At 43.4% G+C, this 23,715-nt stretch overlaps 1 protein-coding gene across 1 annotated transcript in view; it reads left to right on the top strand.

Moving 5' to 3' along the window:
• The first annotated feature begins 1,810 nt into the window (after positions 1-1,810).
• The window catches only part of NPFFR2 (neuropeptide FF receptor 2), a 311,043-nt gene continuing 289,138 nt past the window's right edge, over positions 1,811-23,715 (top strand). Inside the window, exon 1 of the mRNA XM_073590523.1 lies at positions 1,811-2,231. The gene's annotated coding sequence lies outside the window, so the exon portion shown is untranslated. The remainder of the gene's footprint in view (positions 2,232-23,715) is intronic.

Raw genomic sequence — 23,715 nt, 5'->3', positions numbered from 1 at the left:
AATACAGGGCAAAGGTTCTGAATACTTATGACCATGTGATATTTCAGTTTTTATTTTTTAATACATTTGCAAAAATTTGTTCATTTCTGTTTTTTTCAGTCAAGATGGGGTGCAGAGTGTACATTAATGAGAAAAAATGAACTTTTTTGAATTTACCAAATGGCTGCAATGAAACAAAGAGTGAAAAATTTAAAGGGGTCTGAATACTTTCCATACCCACTGTATATTAAGGGGCACATTGTGGACAGAATAATTTATTAAGGGACACATTGTAGACGGCATTATATTGAAAGTGCTCAGTGATAAACAACGTTATAATCAGATGGGCACAGTGTGTGTCATTTTTGAGGGGTCCAGTCTGGGACACCTTTATATCAAGGCAGTGTCATGTGGGATACCATTATGGTCAGAAGGTGCCATGTGCCAGGTGTCGTCATTATATAAAAGGGGTACAATATGCAATGCAAAGATTTTAGTGGCATTGGGTGAGATGCCAATATTTTAAGGCATACACTGTATGGCACTAGTATTTTCTAATGTGAGGAGCAGATGATGTATGGAAAGCAATTTCTGCAGGCAGGAATACTGGCTGTCAGAAGTCACTGAATGTCACTGTAAGCTTGTGACTGTATCTAATCAGTACTGTATTCACTTGTATGACCTGCATAATGATATATGGTACTAGAGATCAGTGGAAGTAGGTTCAAATTTGCCAAATAGAGCAGATTGTTCAGAGTACACGTTTCTGAGAATTTGTTATCTGCACACTGAATGTCTGTCATTATGCTCCCCAATCTGCAGAGAGTCTAGGGCATGATAAATGTAAAAAAGCAAAACTACTAATGCTCACTGATCACCTCCGCCGCTGTCCGTACAGTCCTTGGCAACTTTTCTTACAGCCTTCTTACTCCTTCTTACAGGAGCTGAGAGCAGGACAGGGGACAGGGAACAGTGGAGGTGGCTGGAGACATGAGCAGTGAGATATTTGTTTTGTTTTTTTTCTCATTTTTTGTAACCTTTTGTTCTTAACAGTCAAAAAAATGTCAGGCAGCAAACCACCTTACAATACACTTTTGGGAGCGAAATACAAAAAATGCTTGCATTCTAGACAATCTGGATTTTTTTTTTAAACTCAAGTACAATTTAATTCCATTCAAATAAATTTGCAAAAATCTATAAGGTACCGGTTAATTAATGAGCGGAGGACAGAGGAGCCTCTTAAAGAAGAAGTTACAGGTCTGTCGGAGCCATAAATCTTGCATGTTTTTAGGTGACCAAATACTTATTTTCCACTATTATTTACAAAATAAATCTTGCAAAATTAGACAAGGTGATTTTCTGGATTTGTTTTCTCATTTTGACTCTCATAGTTGTGGTCTACCTAGGATGTCAATTACAGGACTCTCTCATCTTTTTAAGTGTAAGAACTTGAACAATTAGTGGCTGACTAAATACTTCTTCCCCACTGTAGGTGTGTGTGTATATATATATATATATATATATATATATATAAAATGAGCATTCAGTTTTATTTTAACCCCTTACGTCCCTGATTGCCATAATAATTATTTCCATGTTCCATTCCCTGGATGATTATATCCTTGTTTCGATGTACTTGGAGTGATCATTGTTTGGCTACAAGGAGGGAATACTAAGGAGAGCACACAGGATGATTCACTGTAGACGGAATACAAAGTGCAGGTGACATCCAGGTGCCTGGACCAGTGATGTAACTGCTCCGCATGTCTCTCCTATTCTTGCTCTATCATGTCATTATCGGAGTTAATCTATCCTCTGTTATTAACTATTACTTACCAGTCATTCTGTGATCTAAACAATCAGCCTGGAAGCTGTGACAAGTGGGAGCTGTCACCTCCTCTCCTCCCAGGATGCTGGAGCTCTCAGCATCCCACTATGGAAAAGGGAGGTGCAGGGACAATCACACCCACCATCCATGCAGCCCTTTCACAAATCTATGACGTGAGTGTTTCATCATCACAATCTCCACTACCAGCAACAAAAAGACGGGAGGAGAAAACGTGGTGATGTGCAGCTTGTGGAGCAGCTGGCTGCGGTGCTGGAGAAGCTCCCTCTGCAGCCTGGAGCTGAGGAGCAGAAGAAGGAGCTCCCAGAGGTTTCTCCCCAGGAGACTCGATTCCATCTATTGCAGGAGACATATCCCCGCTGCTGGAGAAGAAGCCCATCTGCTGAGCACAGAGCCCTCACTACAGGTAAGTGCAGGCACAGCTGGGAAGATACTGGGAAAGTCAAGCTCCAGACACTGATCATCTGGGCTAAGAAAAGTGCATGAGGCAAGTAGCCATTTCTACTGACTGTCAGCCTGTAATTACCATCAGTTTCCTGCTTCACACGAATAGAGAAGATTTTGAGCTTAGTTCTTCCATGGCTCAGGTTCATGCTTAGAACTTCCTTGTGTTGTCCTTGAGGTTCACGCCAAGCTTTGGTGCAGATGTGGGGTGGGAGAAGAAGTCCTCTGAAGATGGACACGCAGTGTGGGGGGCAGCAGATGGGCTTCTCACAGCACCAGGGACGGAACATTGTGTCCTGGATTACTATAAGGAATTCCCACAGGAAACAGCTACAGGCACTGATGGCAAATCGTGCTGCTACAATGTGTGGGGTCACATTGTCCCTGCCTGGCACAGTGCCCAGCACACACTATGAATGGCAATGGCCTCAGGAATTGGAAGGGGCTGATAGATAAACGTCGGAGAAGTTTCTTTGCAAAGGTTTCAAAGCCTTAGTTACAGAGATCTAACAAGCTGAACATCCATATACTGTATATGGAATGTTTGTCATGACCCCTAAACAATTATAATTATATGGTGGCATCACTTAGGGTGACAAGTATCAAATCATTATATCTATCCCACTTTTGGAAAATGTAAATAAATTCAAGTCTTTTAGTAATTTTTATTGACTCACCCTTCCATATACTCTATCTATCTAAAATCTATTTATCTGTCTATCTTCCATCTACTGTATCTATCTATCTATCTATCTATCTATCCCATATCTATCTATTTATCTTTCTATCTATCTATCTATCTACCTTTCTATCTATCCCATATCTATCTATCTATCTATCTGTCCCATATCTATCTATCTCATATCTATCTATCTATCTATCTATCTATCTATCTATCTATCTATCTATCTATCTATCTGTGTCTATCTTCCATTTACTGTATCTAGCTATTCCATATCTATCTATTTATCTTTCTATCTATCTATCTATCTACTGTATCTATCTACTGTATCTATCTATCTATCTGTCTGTCTGTCTGTCTGTCTATCTGTCTATCTTCATGTACTGTATCTATAAATCTATCTATCTATCTATCTATCTATCTATCTATCCATCTATCCCAGTGTTTCTCAACTCCAGTCCTCAAGACCCACCAACAGGTAAAGTTTTCAGGATATCCTTAGTATTGCACAGGTGATTTCAACACCTGCTCAAGCATTAATTCCATCACCTGTGCAATACCAAGGAAATCCTGAAAACATGACCTGTTGGTGGGTCTTGAGGACTGGAGTTGAGAAACACTGAATCCCATATCCATCTATCTATCTATCTATCTATCTATCTATCTATCTATCTATCTATCTCATATCTATCTATCTATCTATCTATCTATCTATCTATCTATCCATCTATCCCATATCTGTGTATGTATCTATCTACATAGCTATCTATCATCTATATATTATCTATCAGGTAGAGCGGATACACACATCACTCCAATGTAGTAAACTATATTTACACCTTTATCATCTATTCTGATGGCTTCAGATAAATAGGATGGAGCTTCTTTCCCCTCCTGTTTATTTTCAGGCAGAATTTGAGCCTCCCTAACAATATAACAGAAGCCAATATAATGAAATGATTGGTTCATTCTCACAGATATTTTTTGCTCATGGTATTTCCAATTCTGTCACTTATTCCACAATTGTTCCTCGGCAACAGAAGAGAAACTGTCACATTGTCAGTAAACACTGTTATTGAGAGAAATAATTCAGTTTGTAGCATTGTTGCCAAGGAGCAACTAACAGAATGTGGTATATGGAGAAAATTACATTTATATTTGTATCTGTGTTCACATTTGGCTTTTTTGCAGCTCTTTGTTTCCATAGTAATGTTACACACATGCGCAACATGTTGCTTTTAACTTAACACAACTTTTATGACATGGCGCGACACTGGTCACTGGGTGACACTAGGAACGTTACCAGGAGAACGATGGAGAATTGTATGCGATACTGTCTTTTTATTGACGTTTGTTCTAAGGCTTAGATTTATAACACACTCATATCTTGGAAATTTCCATGTGGCACCTGACTTCCCAGTGTCAATAACAATCCCACTGAGCAGAAGGCATCACATGGCGGCTGATTTCACAATTTCAAAGGTGTTAACGAGAGTTAGTACGAATCAATTAGCACAACCCCATCCATCGTCCACGTCAGTTATCAGTGTCCCCGAAGAATCGCCTCTTACTTGGCGGCATCTCCTGTCTTCTGTTGACTAGCTGGTCTGGTGTGACATCATCATTGAGATGTGAAACCAGTGTCACAATACCAGGCTGACTAATCAAAGGAAGAGCTGTGGATACTGCCACGTTAGCGGCAAATCTTAGAACTCCTGTCCAGAGGACACAGATGACCGGCGTGGCCCACGGATCCTGCAAATCAAATTTCACCAACCTTATTTAGCTTAAAAAAAATTTTGGTTGACAACTTTAGTAAATTATAAACTACAGAACAAATTTTCATGGTACCCCCTGCAAATAAAATAGGCAGCTGGTTTCTAACGGCAGCTTTATTTTTCACATGGCTGCAAGTCATTTTAAGCCTGACACAGGACTTGCTGAAAAAATCAATATGATTTACCAACTGAACACAGAAAACAGCGACAGAGAAATGAATCGTTCTTAACTAAGGTTTATGCTTGTTTTAAAGTACACAAGAAACGCACAACACATGTGAAAACCAGGCAGTAGCACAATGCCTGACCCAGTAATTTCTGCTTAGACAATAGTCAGCCTTGAGTGCCTTTTATATCAGCAATTATTCCAGTTTTCTAAAAATTGCGATATAATAAATATTCTACTAATGTAAGAGCCTGGGAAATGAAAAATTCTATGCTATATTCCGGTGGACGTTAGAATACTTTAAGACAGGAATGTCAATATTGCAGGATACGCCATTGGATGGGATTTATCAATATTGGTGGGTATTTCTTTACTATCTTTAGGTAATATTCAGGCTCGGGCTACATGGTGATTTTGGCAGTGGACACAGAACCATGATAAAAAAAATTGCAAAAATTCAGAACCTTCGCCTGTTAGACCCTGCTTATAGCAGGATCTAATAGGCCACTGTACCCTGAGTTAATCAAATGACCCCAGGGTACCACGGCAACTATGATCACTCATGATTATGGGGAAAAATTCAGAAGCAGTTGGATTTTTTCACCGGCTTGACAAGGTTGCAGTACCTTAAGGGTTACAATGTGATCCCATTTACCTACATTAAGCTGAAATGTTCCATGTACATGCTATAGATATCAGTGTTACACTGTAAAATTAGAGTAATCCTGTTTAATACAATTGCAGCTACTAAACAGTCCATAAAGAGCATAATATGGGTGCTAAGATCAAAGCATGTACTACTTTGGCGCAGTCATGGTGGGTAGAACATGACCTCTGAATGGCATAGTATAGTCATGGCTAAAGCTGGAGTCACACATAGTGACTTACCAGTGATCCCGACAACGATATCAATGTTTCAGGATCGCTGGTAAGTCACTATGTGATCGCTGGTGAGCTGTCACACAGACAGCTTCACCAGCGATCAGCACGCCGATGCCGAGGTGAGGAGCGAGCCCGGGATTAGCGGACAAGTGTGCCTGCTGTTCCAGTCCTCCAACAGCAGAGGGCGCGCCTGCATCCCCGGCCTCTCCTGGTGGCGTCCTGCTGCCTCCTGGTCCCCAGCGTGCGGCGGCAGGTACATACTCCACGGGCTCCTGGTCCCCAGCATGAGGTGGCGGCACCTGTAACTCGCTGGTAACTAACGTACACATCGGGTATCCAAGGGACGCACGTCCCTTGGATACCCAATGTGTACGTTAGTTACCAGCTGATCGCTGGTCTCCCACCTGTCACACGCAGCGATGCGTGCTGGCCAGCGGGAGATCAGCGACGAAAAAACTGTCCAGAGGTTTCTTGCAGCGATCACCGATACCGGCAGGGGGGGCGGTCGCTGATCGCTGTCGCACACAGCGATCTCGCTGGTGAGATCGCTGTTGTGTCACAAAACTTGTGACTCAGGAGCGATCTCGCTAGCGAGATCACTATGTGTGACGGGGCCCTAAGACTTTACTGCCTCTTTGCAGTCATATTACTTTCTTCTAAGCTCACGTTTGGTACTTTAAGGAACAGTTTGGTGAATGTATTAGAACTTACTAGTACACCTCTTTTAGGGAATAATATTAATATTCTGCTTAGATTTGATGGTACTGTATGCAGAAGATATTTTATATAGCATTAGTGTTCATTAATTAATATAGCTGTGCTATATAAATACTTAAACTCCATGTTGAAATAATTTTCTGCCATTTCAACATGTATTATGTTGATGAGAATTATGTTACTATTAGCACGGCACAGTACTCAACAGTTCAAGCCATCTCCCAAAAAAGATCAGCTAGAAATCACCCTAGATGGAGTCCTAAAGAAGCAATTCCTCCTCCCGTTACTCGTATTTCTTGCCTTATGTGCCTACTGGAAGTAGGAAAACTGGATAGATTTTACTTAAGGTTTACCAAAGATTTTACATTTTTAATTAGGCCACCAAATATTCAGGTGTGATGATACCCACCCAAGTTATAGCCCTGTAGAACTAAAGGGACGTGCTAACAAATCCTCAAACTATTGAGCAACAGTAGAAATTCTTACAAGTTTAGAAGGAGCTGGTATAAAAAAAAGTATGCAAAATAGCTTTGCTTTATAATCCCGAAAGCTAAGAGGTTGCTTCTACCTTTGTATGAAAATTAGTTTTCCAGAAGGAAGACAGACAAAGACAGTAGAGACAATGAATCCTATGTGAATTTCCATTCTTAATTATGCAACATATTTGCTGGGTCAATATAGATCAATTTTTATCTCATTGACTTTGTAGTCATTGTTTTTAGACACAAAACAAACTCATCTCTGAAAACGAGCTGGAAATCTCTGCCTACTGAACAGTGATTAGAGTGACTTGTTGGAGAGGGGAAAAAGGTTAAATACTCTATATGTATAGTCCTTTAGATTTGTACATGATTATTCGGTTGGGCTTTGAAAGGAGACCAATATGTCTGGCGCTTTCCTAGCAAAGGCTGATGCGACTACATGGTCACACATTGAGATTTCCACTTGATATTTACTTTTCTTTCTGCATACTGGAAATGGGGATCGAACACAAGGCTAAACTGTTTCCTGTTGAGGTTCTCCTTTAAATTTTGGGATATTTATAATGGTTGTCACTGCCCAGCCAATTATTCCATCTGGTGTTAGAGTAAAGGAGTCTTAAGGGCCTGTCACACTAAGCGATATTGCTAGCAATATCGCTATAACATCACTGGTTTTGTGACGTTATAGCGATATTGCTAGCGATATTGCTGTGTCTGATACTTACCACCGACCGCTCCCCCGCTGGTTATCGCTGATCGCGCGAGAACGTCCTGGGCCGTTTCTCGTCGTCAGCTTCCTGCTGGGCTTTCTGTGGAGAGACGAGCGACGCGTGGAGCCGGGTGGGAGGACGCAGGATCGCCGCGTCTGACAGGTAAGTAGCGACCCCCGTCCCCAGCGATGTCGCTGGTGAGATCTGTCTGTGTGGCAGCTCACTAGCGACCACTTAGCGATGCACCAGCGATCCTGACCACGTCATATTGCTGGTCGGGATCGCTGATGCATCGCTAAGTGTGACAGTACCTTTGGGTAGAACTCACAAACATTATACAGGTCAGCAGGAACGTGCTACTGAAGGCTTTTCAGTGTTTGATGCACTCTCATTAATCAGGCATTCTTTACTCTGTATTGGCACATCTTACTATTAGCTTGGCGGTGTAGACCTGAATATTCATTATTTTGTGCTTATAGTAAACATATTTATTATTGCTGTGAAGGAAAAGGGTAATTTAATCATTTGTCATGACCTAGCCGTGTTGCAATATTTTATGATACAGTCGTTTCGTGTAGTAAGTTAAGATTGATCTCATAACCATTTCTTCATTGTAAATGTTTAGAAATGGCTTAAAGGGAACGTGCCATCATGAAAATACAATCCAATCAGTCCAGTAGGTGGTCCTATCAGTGACTGACAGCCACCCCTGAATGCAGAGTGATAGGACCGCCCACTGGACTAAAAATCCCAGAAAGAAAAGATGTTTAAATGATTAATACACAGGTTATCCTGAATCTTTTCTTACTATACTATATCAGTCTAATCAGCTGTTCCTGCTTGCAAATTAGACGGCCTTTTCATGGGGACAGGTTCTCTTCAACAAAGATTGCTGATAGGAAAACTTTACATACTTGTGACAATTGTTGGTCTTGATCAACAGTTGAGAAAAGCAGAAACATCATTTTTTTTATTTTTCATCTAGCAAAACTTTTACTGTTTTAATGTAATCAGATTTGTGGCACTTTTGCAATCCAGGTAACGGTGTGTAACTGCAGAACTAAGGCATGGTAATAACATTGAGAAAGAAATGCAATTTAGAAGTATATTTAAAGATGTGCAAAAAAATAAGTTGTGGCAGTAATATTCCTTTTGCTGGTGATTTATATGCATGTGTATATAAGTTCAGAACTTATTATTATACACTCTGATGCTGTGGCGATGCCACCTAGTTTATTAAGTTATGTTTGTAACTATGCAAATGTCATAATATTGCCAAATGTATCAAGTGAGATTATTTGTGTGTCATACCATGATCTACAGATGCAGTATTCTTATACCATGATGCAAATACATTGATGTTGCAAGCACCTCATAAGCCATTCAATGTGACAATATATCTGTTGAGCTTGGATTCTGTATGAATTTTTTTATTTTTTGCTGCATTGTGCCATGGGTGCCATGCTACAAAATGCTACATCTGTGTGTTATGGTATGTTAGGTCTGCTGTGTACTGTCACCTGTGTACTGACACTCAGTAGTATTATGCTAAAAGCCTTGTTTTCTTTGGAAAATGATCACAGTTAAAGGCCCCTTTACATTTAGCGATGCACCAGCGATCCGACCAACGATCCGACCCGGTCAGGATCGCTGGTGCATCGCTAAATGATCACTAGTGAGCCTTCACACCTGAAGATCTCACAGCGATGCAGCGACGCAGCGCACGATACTCACCTTTCACACACAGCAATCCTGACATCCTCCCGCCCGCCTCCATGCGTCGCTCGTCAGCGCCAGCAGGAAGTCCCAGCAGGAAGCGCCCGACGAGAAATGGAGCCGGACATTCTCGCTCGATCAGCGATGGACAGCGGGGGAGGCGGTCGCTGGTAAGTATCACACATAGCGATATCGCTAGCAATATCGCTATAACGTCACAAAATCGGTGACGTTATAGCGATATCGCTACGTGTAAAACCCCCTTAAGCCTTTAGTTGGAAGGGGAATTACATCTTCATATCTAGAAAAAAAATATTCTAGCATGTCTACACATCTATTTATTCAAATAAGACAAATACTGAAATAAATAACTGTTTAACCCCATTTCCATCTGTATCTTTTTTTTTGTGTGGTAAAAAGCAGCGTGGTAAACGATCAAGAAACAAGTCAGAGTTCTATAAATTACAGTAAATGGATACCTCAAGGAGTATGTTTGAGTACCATTTTGGGGTATGAAGATATAAACCCTCACAGATGTAATGCTTAGAGGTTAGAATTTTTCGTATGTGAACCCAGCATTATAGTTAAGTACAGTTGTGCTCAAAAGTTTACATACCCCGGCAGAATTGTTGCTTTCTTGGCCATTTTTCAGAGAATATGAATGATAACACCAAAACTTTTTCTCCGCTCATGGTTAGTGGTTGGGTGAAGCCATTTATTATCAAACTACTGTGTTTTCTCTTTTTAAATCATAATGACAACCAAAAACATCCATTCTTGATATAATTCTCTAAACTTTGTAATTCCCACCATGAAACTATCTGTTCTTTATAAACTTTGTTCAATTCTTTAAAGGTTGTAGTATATGTCGGTGTATACTTTTTTTTGTGGAAACACCTTTTCAGAAAAAATATCTTGGCCACCGTTAACCAAGATTCTGTGTCTGGGCCTGCCAACAGAAAGTCAGCCATAACAGATACAAATAAATGAAAGTATAAATACAGCTATAGTGTTTCTATTACTCTCAGGGCTTGTCAGAAATCCACTTGGAGAGTCCCCTTATACCTGATTAAAACGTAACCTTTAATGGTTCACTGTAAAAATATTGCATCCCTGAACATAAACAGATAAAACCAAAACACACAAATAAAGTGCTCGTGCTATACTAGTGCTCATTTAAAAAATGGTTTGGTCTCACCCATCCGTAGATTCTATTAGTAGCCAGGTCCCAAGGACAGGAGCATTTGAATGTATATAAAGGGGAGGTTCCTCTTACTCCATGTCGTGCCCCTGCATGACTCCCGTCCTGACAAGGACAATACCCAAATGTAATTTGCTACTGGTATCCTGCCATGTATGTAAGAATAGTTATCTTCCCAACACGTTTCTTCCCCAATAAGGGGGATTGATCAGGGGGACAGCAATAGAAAATTAGTGGGTATAGAAAGACCTTGCAGGGGCAATAGTCCGTTATACTAAGCGTGGTCAACTGTAACATCACCCATGTTGGGGGAGTGGTATCAATAAACCTGTCTCAATGGCTCTTCTTAATAGAGGCACATGCAGCCTCACTCTGCTCACAGTGTCTGACATCACATCCTCTTTTAATTATTTATCATGACGAATGGATGCCTGGATGTACCTCCCAATATGTCTCCTTGTATGGCTACTTTGCTGTGTGTTGCACCCCTTGAAATGCATAGCACCCGGAAGTAACCAAGCCATCTTGATAACGTCACTTCTGGGTCACGGCACAGACTCCCATCCGACCTACAGGGCTGGTTTTCACATCCTCCCGGTGCCATCACTCTGCGGCTCAAGGAACGCACAACATTCAGAAGCGACCACACTGCTCTGGCAACGTAGCCTCTGGGTTACAATGAAACACATCAACTTACCTCTGTGGGCAGGCGCTCTACATCGCCATGACGTCATTGATCACCATATCTCATCGGCGCCTCTGTTGTCATGGAGATATGACTCTTTTAACCATTCTAATTGGGAAAACGCTGCAACAAAGTAATTCCTGCTCTTATAGGGAACCTCCCCCATATGTACTTGCTAGTATTATGAATGCACCTCAGGTTCAATCCATTTTACTGAAGATTATTAATATATACTTGATCTCTTGTCTCATTATCCCTCTTATTGGCAGACCAAAAACAGTAAATTATTTTTAATAAAATGTAATACTACCCCTATTAAGTAAACTTATTTCACCTAGCCACACTACAAGGGTGCTTACAATAAACAATCCAGAGTTCACACACAATAATTCCCTATAGACTAGCCCCCTTAGTTTTAACCTAGTGGTGTCTTTTCTAATCAGGAAATCATCTATGGGGGAATGTTTTTTTGCCACAGCCCCTTATTTTTTGTAGGTCATATAAACCACCAGTCAGATCTGTTTTTATTGGAAGCCCTCCATTCATAGACCCCAGAGTAAGATTCTTTTTGGACAATGTATAACCCCAGTCTGAAACCATAGAACACCGTATACCCCATGATTCCTCCACTGGTATCAGAATCAAAATAATTCCTTCCTCAATATAAAATTCCACGTTTGCCAGGGAAGGGGGGGAAAAGGGGGTTAGATATGCTCTGATGAAAACTGTGAGCTAAGGGGAGGGAGGGGGGAGGGAAGAGTGAAGTTGGGAAAAGGGGGTTCTGAGGGAATAGGGCATGATGTTATTGTTACTACTATCCATCCATATCCAATATTCCTCATAAAAAACTTCCAAAATTAATTTGTTCATTCAGACCCTGTGGGTGACAGGTTTCAAGCCTAAATATCCACCTTGCCTCCCTCTGTAGAATAATTTTATCAAAATCACCACCCCTGATTGGCAGTTTCACTAGATCAATGCCCATAAATCTCATTAGCCCCAGTTACCTCCATGGAGTACATTGACATGTTTAGCCAATGAAGTGTCCCTCTTATTCCAAATGTCCCCAGATGTTCCCCCACCACCCTCCTTCTCAACTCCCTGATGGTTTTACCAATATACATAATGCCACATTTACAAATCACTCAATATATGACCCCTTTACTCTTACAGATGATGAAATCATTGATTTTGAAGGTTTGATCCCCTGTATTTTCATTATAAAATTCCTTTCCAATCTGAATGGAATCACATACCACACAGTCTCCACATTTAAAAAAACCCCTTTGGATTTCTAGGGAGCCATCATTCCTTTTGTGGTGTATTAAAGTGGCTGTGTACCAGCCGATCCCCCAAAGTCTTACATCTCCTGCATGTAATTTGTGGTACTTTCCCTACCAAGTCCCTGATGTCACTGTCCATTCTTAGAATGTTTCAACGTTTCTTTAAGATTTTTATCATCATTGGTGCCCCATTATCAAAAGCAAAAATTTTGTCTACTTATCAGCTTGTTTTTTCCACATGGCGTAAGTAACGTCATCCTCACCTGCTTATTAGCCTCCCTCAGCACCCTGTCAGGGTAGCCCCTTTCAAGGAATCTCTGTCTTAGGTCATCTGCTTTGACTTTAAAGTTTGAACAGTTACGTCTTAACCTCAGGTTTTGCCCTTTCGGTATACCTTTTTTCTGTGAATAGGAGTGATGACTCTCCCACCTTAATAAAGAATTAGTGTAAGTTGATTTACGATAGATGTTAGTTTCCAAACTATACCCCTCCTTGACTTTGTAATCATGACATCCAAAAATGGTAATTTGTTTTCTTCAATCTCGTAGGTAAATTTTAACCCAATATCATTGTTATTTAATGTTGACGCAAATCTTTGGAAGGCTTCTTTAGTACCTTTCCATATGATAAAAACATTGTCGATGAATCTTACCCACAAATCGATGTTTACAGTATAATCCTGATGGGTCTCTGTGATAACAATGGTATCCTCCCACCAGCCCAGGAACAAGTTGGCATAGCTGGGCATTCAGGAATTGCCCATAGCGGTGCACCTGAGCTGGTGAAGGATTTTACCATCAAAAGAGAAAAAATTGTTTTTCAAAACAAAGTCGAGGAGGGTCATCACTAATTCATTTTGGGCTACATATTGGCATCCTCTAGTAGCAAGGAAGTGTTTTACCCCAGTTATACCCCAATGATGTGGTATCAATGAGTAGAGGGTTTCCACATCTATGGTAGCCAAAAGAACCCCTGGATCTATTGAGATCCCCTCCAATCTTCGAAGGAGGTCCATAGTGTCACTGATGTATGATGGGAGTGAACTAATAAATGGTCTTAGAATGCTGTCAATATATGTGCCCACATTCTGGCCTACACTTCCTATGCCGGACATGATAGGCCTCCCTCTGAGGGGGTTTAGACCATTGTGCACCTTTGGTAATGCATAGAAGGTAGCCATGACCAGGTGCCAAGGGAGGAGAAACGAGAATTCATTTTCATCAATCAATTTGTCTATTTTTGCTTTCTCAAGAATCTCTTTCAGAACCAATATACAATTAGATGTGGATTAGTACGGACCCGAACATACGTAGTCTTGTCATTCAATGGAGATAAACACATATTTTTAGATACTTCAATGCTCATCATTACCACATTTCCCACTTTATATAAAGGTTTCAAAATAATTGACTTATCATTTTCAAGATAACAAAGAGCAGCCACTTCCTCTTTGGTAAGATTATGTCTCTGACAAACTTGACCCTGTTGTTTCTTAATCTCTTCAGCAGTTAAATCAAGGAATATATCAGTGGCTGAAACAACCCCACCTACTGTTGACATCTTAGAACTGGTTTTTTTTAGATTAGTAAATGGGCCCTGTCCCATAGATGTCTCTGCTATATCATCTAAGTCTGCCAATTACCAGACATTCTGTAACATATTGGGGGACATCAAAATCCACATAGGTCTTCCTATCCTGCTGCTTGAAGAGCTTGTGCCATCTCAGTTTTCTAATGAACAAATTCAGGTCCTTGACCATATCAAAGGTATTAAAGTCTGTTGTTGGTATAAATAACATTCCTTTACTTAAGATTGACATTTCTCTATCACTTATTTGCCTCTCTGACATGTTAATAATCTGACAATTCAGTCTCTGTTGAACTTATTGTGATTCCACAATGGGTATGCCCGATGTAAAACACCTGGTCTGGACACAGATGAATGGTACCTGCCACTCCTGGGGTAACCTCTACTCCTACCCCTGTCGTCCTCTTGAGGTAGATGGTCACATTTCCGTATCCGAGACCTCAATTTCTGTCGACGAGAGATTCATTTTTTTCCCCCCTCTATCTTGGTGTTCCCCGAATACTTGGTAGATTTTATTGTCTTTAAAGTCTTGTAGATCCCTGAGGTATTGTTTATGCTTTCTTTCCTTCAAGTTGTATTGGAATTTTTCAGTGGAGTTTTGTAACTGTTTCTTTTACATTAAAATCCATCTCAGTTTTAAATTTTTTTGTAATCTCAACTTGTTCCTTCAATTTTTCATTAAGTTTTTCAAGAATAGATTTTTCTTCATTTACCAATATTTGCATAAAACTCAGGAAGCTACAAGTAGCTTCTTTTTCCCAAAAAAGATTTATGCAAATATTGGTAAATGAAGAAAATTCTAATCTTGAAAAACTTAATGAAAAATTGAAGGAACAAATTGAGATTGCAAAAAAAATTAAAACTGAGTCTTTTTAGTGTAAAAGAAACACAGTTACAAAACTCCATTGAAAAATTCAAAAACAATTTGATTGAAAGAAGGCATAAACAATACCTCAGGGATTTACATGACTTCAAAGATAAAATCTGCTAAGTATTGGGGGAATGCCAAGATAGGGAGGGAAGAGCGATTTGTGAATGTGGTGTCATATATATTGGTAAAACAATCAGGGAATTGAGAAGGGGGGTGGGGAACATCTGGGGGACATTCGGAATAAGAGGGGCACTCCATTGGCTAAACATGTCAATGTATTCCATGGAGGTAATATGGGGGTAATGAGATTTATGGGCATTGATCTAGTGAAACCGCCAATCAGGGGTGGTGATTTTGATAAAATGATTCTACAGGCAAGGTGGATATTAAGGCTTGACACCTGTCACCCTTGGGGTCTGAATGAACAACTTAATTTTGGGTGTTTTTATGAGGAATATGGGATATGGATGGATAGCAATAATCACATCATGCCCTATTCCCTCATAACCCCATTTTCCCAACTTCTTTCTTGAAGCGCGGTCGCTTCCGAACATTGTGCATCCCTAGGGCGAGCTGTGGAGTGATGGTGCTGGGAGGATGTGAAAACCTGCCCCCGTAGGTCAGATGGGAGTCTGTGCCGTGACCCAGAAGTAATGTTATCAAGATGGCGCGGTCACTTCCAGGTGCTGTGCGTTCCAAGGGGTTGAACGCACAGCAAAGCAGCCATACAAGGAGACATATTGGGAGGTACTTCCAGGCATCCATTCGTCATGTTAAATAATTAAAGAGGATGTGATGTCAGATGCTGTGAGCAGAGTGAAGCATGTTTCCCTATTTATAAGAGCCATTGAGACAGGCTCATTGATACCACTCCCCCAATATGGGTGATTTTACAGCTGACCACGCTTAGTATACCGAATTCTTGCCACTGCAGGGTCTTTCTATACCCACTAATTAATTACTGTTCCCCTGATGAATCCCCCTTATTGGGGAAGAAACGTGTTGCGAAGATAACTATTCATACATGCATGGTGGGATGCCAGTAGCAGATTACATTTAGGTACTGTCCTTGTGAAGAAGGGAATCATGCAGGGGCATGACAGGGAGTGAGAGGAACCCCCTTTATATACATTCAAATGCTCCTGTCCTTGGGACCTGGCTACTAATAGAATCTATGGATGGATGAGACCAAACCATTTTTTAAATGAGTACTAGTGTAGCACGAGCACTTTATTTGTGTGTTTTGGTTTTATATGTTTATGTCCGGGTTTGCAATATTTTTACAGTGAACCATTAAAGGTTTAATCATGTATAAGGGGACTCTCCAAGCTGTATTTATACTGGCTGTCAAATATAATTAAAAATGCAGCGTGGGGACCCCTCTATTCTAGATAACCAGCCTTGCTAACGCTGACAGCTGAGAATTGCAGCCCACAGCTATAAGTTTTGCATGGCTGGTTATCAAAACTTAGGGGAACCCACATCATTTTTTTTTTAATTATTTACTTATAGTGCAATTGATGGGTCACTTGATGCCACCTTTCCTTGTGTCTTCCCCTAATTTTAGCTATTTTTGCCCCCCGAAGGTGTTGTCCATGTGTTTGGTTTTGCCTCCCATTGAAGTCAATGGGGTTCATGTATGTCACAGACCCGCCGCTGACACCGGTATGTCACGGATGGAGGGATGCAACTCACTGCCGACACACGGCTATCACAGGCACAGGGGGGCTTATCTTAGTTATCCCACCGCTGGTACCATGTGATAAAAAAACAGCAAGCTAGTCTTGCCCTAACAATTTATTGCAGGGGGGTTATTTTGGTTGTCCCACCACTGCCCACGATGCTTCACAAAACTTTTCAGTTCCATTTTGGAACTCGCAGCTCTCCGGTGCCCCCCTTACCCTCAGGTCAGTTGGGGAACTACACCTGGGATAATTGGTCACCGGCTGCTTCAATGAGGTCTGGCTACCCAGCACGCTGCAATGAGGGAACTATAAAATGCTCTGGCAGCAGCCATCCAATTAGCTTATAAAATCCCTTCTGTCACTCTCAGCAGTACCCAGGGCCCAGATCACACTTTGCTGCCACCAGCTCCAGAGTTTCTCTGATTAAGTTATAAACTTAATAGAGGGGTTCAAAGTCAACCCAATTCAGTAGCAATTATCTTAAAGGCACGTGCTCATTTTTAGAGCATGAAGACAGACTAATATAGCTGGCAACTGAAGATGGCAATGTCATCCAGGTACGCCACCTCGTACTCCTCCAGTCCCCGGAGCAGGTGGTTGACCATCCGCTGGAAAGTGGCAGGGGCATTTTTCATGCTGAAGGGCATTACTGTGGACTCGTACAGTCCAAAGGGGGTGATAAAGGCGGATTTCTCCTGCACCTCAGGGCTCAGGGGAATCTGCCAGTATCCCCGACTCAAATTCATGATGGATATGTATTTTGCTTTCGCCAACCACTCATGCAGATCCTCGATGCGTGGCATCGGGTGTTCATCAGAGGTTGTGATGGCGTTGAGCCCCCTGTAGTCCACGCATAACCGGGTGGTCCAATCATTTTTTAGGCACAAGAACTTCAGGCGATGCCCATGCGCTTTTTGACCGTCGAACCACTCCCAGCTGTAACATCTCACTGATCTCTTGGTGCATGACTTGTTGCACATCCTCAGAGATCCGATAAGGTGTTCGCTGTAGTGGGGCATGATTCCCGGTGTCCACCTCATGAACCACTAACTCTGTCCTCCCAGGTTGGTTGGTGAACACAGCCCAGAAGGGTTCCAGGGTGTCCAACAATTGCGACCGCTGGGGTACGGTTAAGGAGGCACTTACCTCCATGTCCTCAATGGACCCATTGGCCTTGGCATGGGCCAGCATGTCTAGGAGGGGATCTTCCTCCCCATCCTCGGGTAGGTTGCAGACTGGTAGGACGCAGGTTTCACGTTGTGGTGAGCCTTTAGCATGTTGACGTGAAAGGCCCTGCACCTACCCCGAGCATGGTCAAGCGTGACCACATAGGTGACCAGGTTGAGCTGTTGGTGGACGAAGTATGGGCCTTCCCAGGCTGCCTGAAGCTTATCTGTTGGTATGGGGACCAGCACCCACACCTTTTGACCCACCTGGTAGGTCGTTCTGGTCATACCAGTGCTTCTGGTCAGCCTGAGCCTGCGTCATGATTTCATGCACCAACTGCGTCAAGGTCTGCAACTTGTCATGGAAGCGCATGACATAATCCATGATGGACACTTCTGTGGGGTTGGGCTCATCTTCCCAAGATTCTCTTATCAACCCTAGGGGTCCCTGAGCTCGCCTGCCATACAGGAGCTTGAAGGGGGAGAACCCCATTGAGGTCTGCGGAACTTCTCTGTAAGCGAACAGCAGGTGTGGGAGGTGCCGCTCTCAGTCGCACCCTTGGGTCTCAACCAGCATGCGAAGCATCTGTTTGAGGGTACCGTTGAGCGTTCTCACAAACAATTGGTCTGTGGGTGATACGCACTCGATACCAGGTGCTTCACCTGCATTTTCTCAGAGAGCCTCCATTAGGCGAGATATGAATTGGGTCCCTTGATCGGTAAGCATCTCCCTGGGAAATCCCACCCTTAAAAAGATGGTTACCAGTGCATCAGCCACCTTATCTTCCCAGGTTGACGACAGATCTGCTGCCTCTGGGTACCGGGTAGCGTAGTCTACCACGGTGAGAATGTATTGCTTTCCAGAGCTACTGGGGATGGCCAGCAGGCCCACAATGTCCACCGCGATTCTCTGGAAAGGCTCCTCTATCACTGGCAAAGGGATAAGGGGAGCCTTAACAGCAGGCCCCATGTTACCCACTCTTTGACAGGTGGTACAGGGGCGGCAGTAGGTTATTACATCTGTCCCCATCTTGGGCCAATAGAAGTGTTGACACAGCCGTGCCTTAGTTTTGCTGACCCCCAAGTGTCCAGCGAGTGGAATCTCATGGGCAATCCGCAACAACTCAGTTCTGAACTGATAGGGGACGACGAGCTGTCTTTCCCTCAACCACTCCTTTTGGGATTCTCCCAGTACAACCTTCCTCATTCCCAGAACACCCTCTCCTTATCAGACTCAGAGGTGGGCGTCTTGGCGAGGTCTCTCAATTTCTCCAGGCTCGCATCTGAGTTCAGTGCGGCCTGGAACTCCTGGCTGGAGGCATCCATAAGTGACGTCAGGATTCCTTCCTCACTGGGACCCTCTGGAACCTGCTCTGGGTTCACCTCTGGTTCAGTCTGTCCTTTAGTGAGAGAAGGTCCAGAAGGCAGGGTGCTACCTGCGATCAGGGCACTCTGACTGTGTGTGACAGCAACTATGAATGCTGTCTCCCCATGGATTTCTACAGACCCACCAGTCGGTGCTGCTATGGGCTCTACCTCCCCATCCACCCCCAATACTTCAGGAGCAGTGCTACGCATGGGCCAGTTACCTTCCTCGGTGGCACTGGTCAGTTGCAGGGCATCACCTTCCTCACGGTTCCCATGCACCTCCCCGTTTCCTTGAGCACCCACGCTTGCTCCTGCTAGGGGTTCCTCAGCCATCTCCGCTGAGCGACGGGGCTGAGCACTCCTGTACCTGTGGACACATCTACCGTTTCAGAGAAATGGTTAACAGGTTCAGTCGGCACAGATACATCATCATCATCAGCATCATCCCTAGGAAAAGAATGGTTATCAGTTTTCTTTGGTACATTTACATCACCATCAGCATCATTCCTCGGGAAAGAATGGTTATTAGTTGCATCATTGCTCATCAAGGCATTGGAAGGTAACACATATAGCTTCCCATCATCATCAACATCATCATCATCAGGGTTAAAGTCATCCTTATTATCAGATTGGAGAGGGATGTCAGGGACGTAGTAGGCAACCATCCTCCCCAAATCAGTCCCCAGTAAAGCATCAGTGGGCAGGTTCTCGGATACTCCCACTTCCCTCACCCCACTCCCAGCACCCCAATCAAGAAATACCTGGGCCACTGACAAGGGACAGCCTGTAGCAAAATGGGCCCCCACCTGGACATGCTGAACGTTGTCGTCAATCCTCCCAACCACACCTCCCACCAAAAGAGCAGAGGCGTTGTGCCCAGGGGCCTTGGCTGGGTTTTTTTTCTGCCTTTCCGGACAGGTGGCACTTATATGACAGGTCCATCTGCAGTTGTAACACTGGCGACTGTCAATAGTAGGCCTAGTGTTGACAACAGGGACAGGGCCTCTGGAAGGATGGCTGGCAGGAGCACTGGGGCTGGTTGCAGGCTTACCCCCTCTCCAGCTGGCGATGACTGGCCTCCGTGTCTCTAGCTTCCGTTTAGTCTCATAGTTGTTGGCGATCTGCGCGGCTTTGTCCGCAATCATTGGTTACCGGTCCAGGATGAACTGTCGGACCTCAGCTGGGCAAAGATGCAGGAACTGGTCTTTGATCATCAGGTCCCATAGCAGCTCAAAGGAATCAACTGACAGTCCATGGATCCACTGGTAAAAGTGGGTCCTGAGTCCTTGCACCACATCACTATAGCTATCATGTGGGCCATGTTGGAGGTTCCGGAACTTCTTTTGGTATACCTCAGGTGTCAGCCGGTATTTGGCGATTAGGGCCTGCTTGATGGCATCATAGTTGTTACCTTCATCTGGCGGGAGAGAAGCAAATGTCTCCAGAGCTTTGCCTTTTAGCCCTGGGGTCAAGTACCTGGCCCATTGGTCCGGATGCAGCTGGTACTGTCTGCAGGCTTTCTCAAAGGCCCGCAGAAACTTGTCCATTTCCCTGTCCTTTTCCATCATGGGAAAATGCTCTGGCCGGGTCTCCGGACTCTGAGCGCTGTTGGGCTCACTGCTCTGGGCTGTGGAGGGTGTTTCCCTCAGCTGGGACAGCTGCAGTTAATGGGCTCTCTGAGCTTCGGCCTCCCGCTTAGCGCTCTGCTCTTCTCAAGCTTGCTGGATCAGCTGCAGACATCCAACATGATCTTTGGCAGGGAGCTGCTGTATGGCCATTTGAGATAGCAGTCCATGACTTCCTGGCTGCCGGTCAGGCCGACCTGCACCAGCTGGACCTCCGCAGCTGCACCATCAGCACTGGTGCTGCCTTCCGTGCCATGGCTCTCCTCCCATTGTACCAGAGCCATGACCAACTGGGCTTTGGTCATGTCGGCAGCATCAATCTGGTTTGCCATGCACAGGGCCCTGAGGGCGTCCTTGTTAATCTATTTTTAATAGGCTTCTCCCCGCGTAGCCATGGTTGCCAAATGAAAGATAGAATAGAAAAGTAAAAAGGAGGGGGGATACTTGCAAGTACACACAATTGTCTCAGGACTAGTAAACACTGAGTCTTTTCTCCATGACGCAGGGCCCCGCAGGAACTGTGCAGGTTTTTAGTGAGAGGAATGATTGCTCAAACCAGATCACTAATGCTCTATGATTATCCCACTGCTGCCACCTATGTGTCACAGACCCGCCGCTGACACCGGTGTGCCACGGATGGAGAGATGTGACGCACTGCCGACACACAGCTATCACAGGCACAGGGGGGCTTATCTTAGTTATCCCACCGCTGGCACCATGTGATAAAAAAACAGCAAGCTAGTCTTACCCTAACAATTTATTGCAGAGGGTTATTTTGGTTGTCCCACCACTGCCCATGATTAGAGATAAGCGACTTTGCCTTTTTAGGGTCGAGTCGGGTTTCATGAAACCCGACTTTCTCAAAAGTCGAGTTGAACGAAATCGACCGACTATAGGGAAAAGTCGGGAAAAGTCGTGAAACATAAAACCCAATGCAAGACAATGGGGAGAAAAGTTGGCAGTGAGTGGAGGACTTTAAACACACCTAACATGAGTTTTATCCTTAGAGGCAGCGAAATCTCTCTCTCTCTTCCCTCTCTCTCTCTCCCACTCCCACTCCAGCTACGCTCCCGCTACTCTACACTCCGCTTCTCTCATTGGCTGAAAAAAGTCACGTGGAAGCATTCGGCGAAACCCGATTTTGGCGCTTGGGTCGCCGACCGCATGGCCGACTTCACACTGTGGTCAGGTTTTGTTTCATGAAACCTGACTTTGGCGAAAATCGGCGACTTTTGAATCTGACCGACCTGTTTCACTCAGTTCTACCCACGATACTTCACGAAACTTTTCAGTTCCACTTTGGAACTCACACCTCCCCGACACCCCCCTTACCCTCAGGTCAGTCAAGGAACTACACCTGGGATAATTGATCACCGGCCGGCTGATTCAATGAGGTCTGGCTACCTGGCACGCTGCATTGAGGGAATTATAAAATGCTCTGGCCGCAGCCACCCAATTAGCTTATAAAATCCCTTCCGTCACTCTCAGCAGTACCCAGGGACCAGATCACACTTTGCTGCAACCACCTCCAGAGTTTCTCTGATTAAGTTATAAACTTAATAGAGGGGTTCGAAGCCCACCCAATTCGGTAGGAATTATCTTAAAGGCACGTGTTCATTTTTAGAGCATGAAGTCAAAAGGGGGCAGTGATTACACAGATAAAAGATGTTACAAAGTTGAGACATTAGGTATGTACAATACAAATATAAAATAAATGGAATTAACATAGAGATCAACACTTACAGTTGCTTAATGGTCTTTAGGCTAACCATGTAGAGAGGTGGGGCCACATGTCGCCCTGCATCTGAGGTCCTTATGGCATCAAACCTCCAGCTCAAATAACTAATTTTAGGGAGGGAATGCCTTATAGCTATGGGTTTGTGACATCACGAAAGGGGCGGACTAGGGATGTTCCTCCCCCTGCTCTAGAAGTTACAATTCTGACTACAAAAATTAGAATGACTATATCTCGCAGAGGGTACCTCGTATAAACATGCACATAGTATCATTTACTTTAGGCTGTCGGAGGGTATAATTCAAGTCCAAACATGCAGTAGTTATGTCACACCATTTAGGGGAAATCCAGTTCTCATTTTCTGTGGGTGCTGGAGCCAAGAAAATTATGGGCCAGAATGCTGGTTTCATGTCCTACGCGGATATGTGATTTTTATATCTCTGTCGCATATCGTTTTCGCGATCCAGTCTCTTTAATATTACCCATACTTATATCCAGCCGCATGGTGCTTCAAACAAAGACATTCTTCCCCCTTAGCTTAATTAACATTCTTTAGCTGTGGAGCGAAGAATGTTTGCACAGGAAGCATCTGGTGTAGGGTTACAAGCAGGCACATAGCTGCGGTGTGAGTGTAAGCTGTGGGTGAAAAGAGGAGGGGTCGCAGCTATGTGACAGGCTGGTTCTCATCTGTAGTGTAATAATCAGGGACCCTTAAGTCATACCTTACAGTCATATCTTACTTATCATTACAATGTATGTTTGTCGAACCGTTCAGTGAACATCAGGATATTTGTTGATTCGAAACAAACCTTGAAAGGTTCGCTCATCTCTACTCATATGTGTTTTATATTCTGTTGTGAATAAAATATAGCTGTAACACTAGGGATAAGCAGACCTGTGGAAGTTCAGGTTCTGGTACCTGACCTGAATTTTAGTCCAAAGTTTGGTTGAAGCACAAGAACTTTAACTGAATTTGAACCTGAACCCGAAACCCATTGAAATGTATGGGGACCAAAACTTTGTAGCCAGAAATTTCTGTCTATCTCTCTCTTCCCAGACTTCCCCGGAACTCTGAGCATTAAAGCGGACTTCCGGAATAAGTCCGTA

The sequence above is a fragment of the Dendrobates tinctorius genome, unplaced genomic scaffold (assembly GCF_039654945.1).
Source record: "Dendrobates tinctorius isolate UK_male_01 unplaced genomic scaffold, ASM3965494v1 ptg000011l, whole genome shotgun sequence".
Taxonomy (NCBI): Eukaryota; Metazoa; Chordata; class Amphibia; order Anura; family Dendrobatidae; genus Dendrobates; species Dendrobates tinctorius.
Note: the sequence above shows the minus strand (reverse complement) of the source record. Positions and strands in the feature narration are given on the sequence as shown.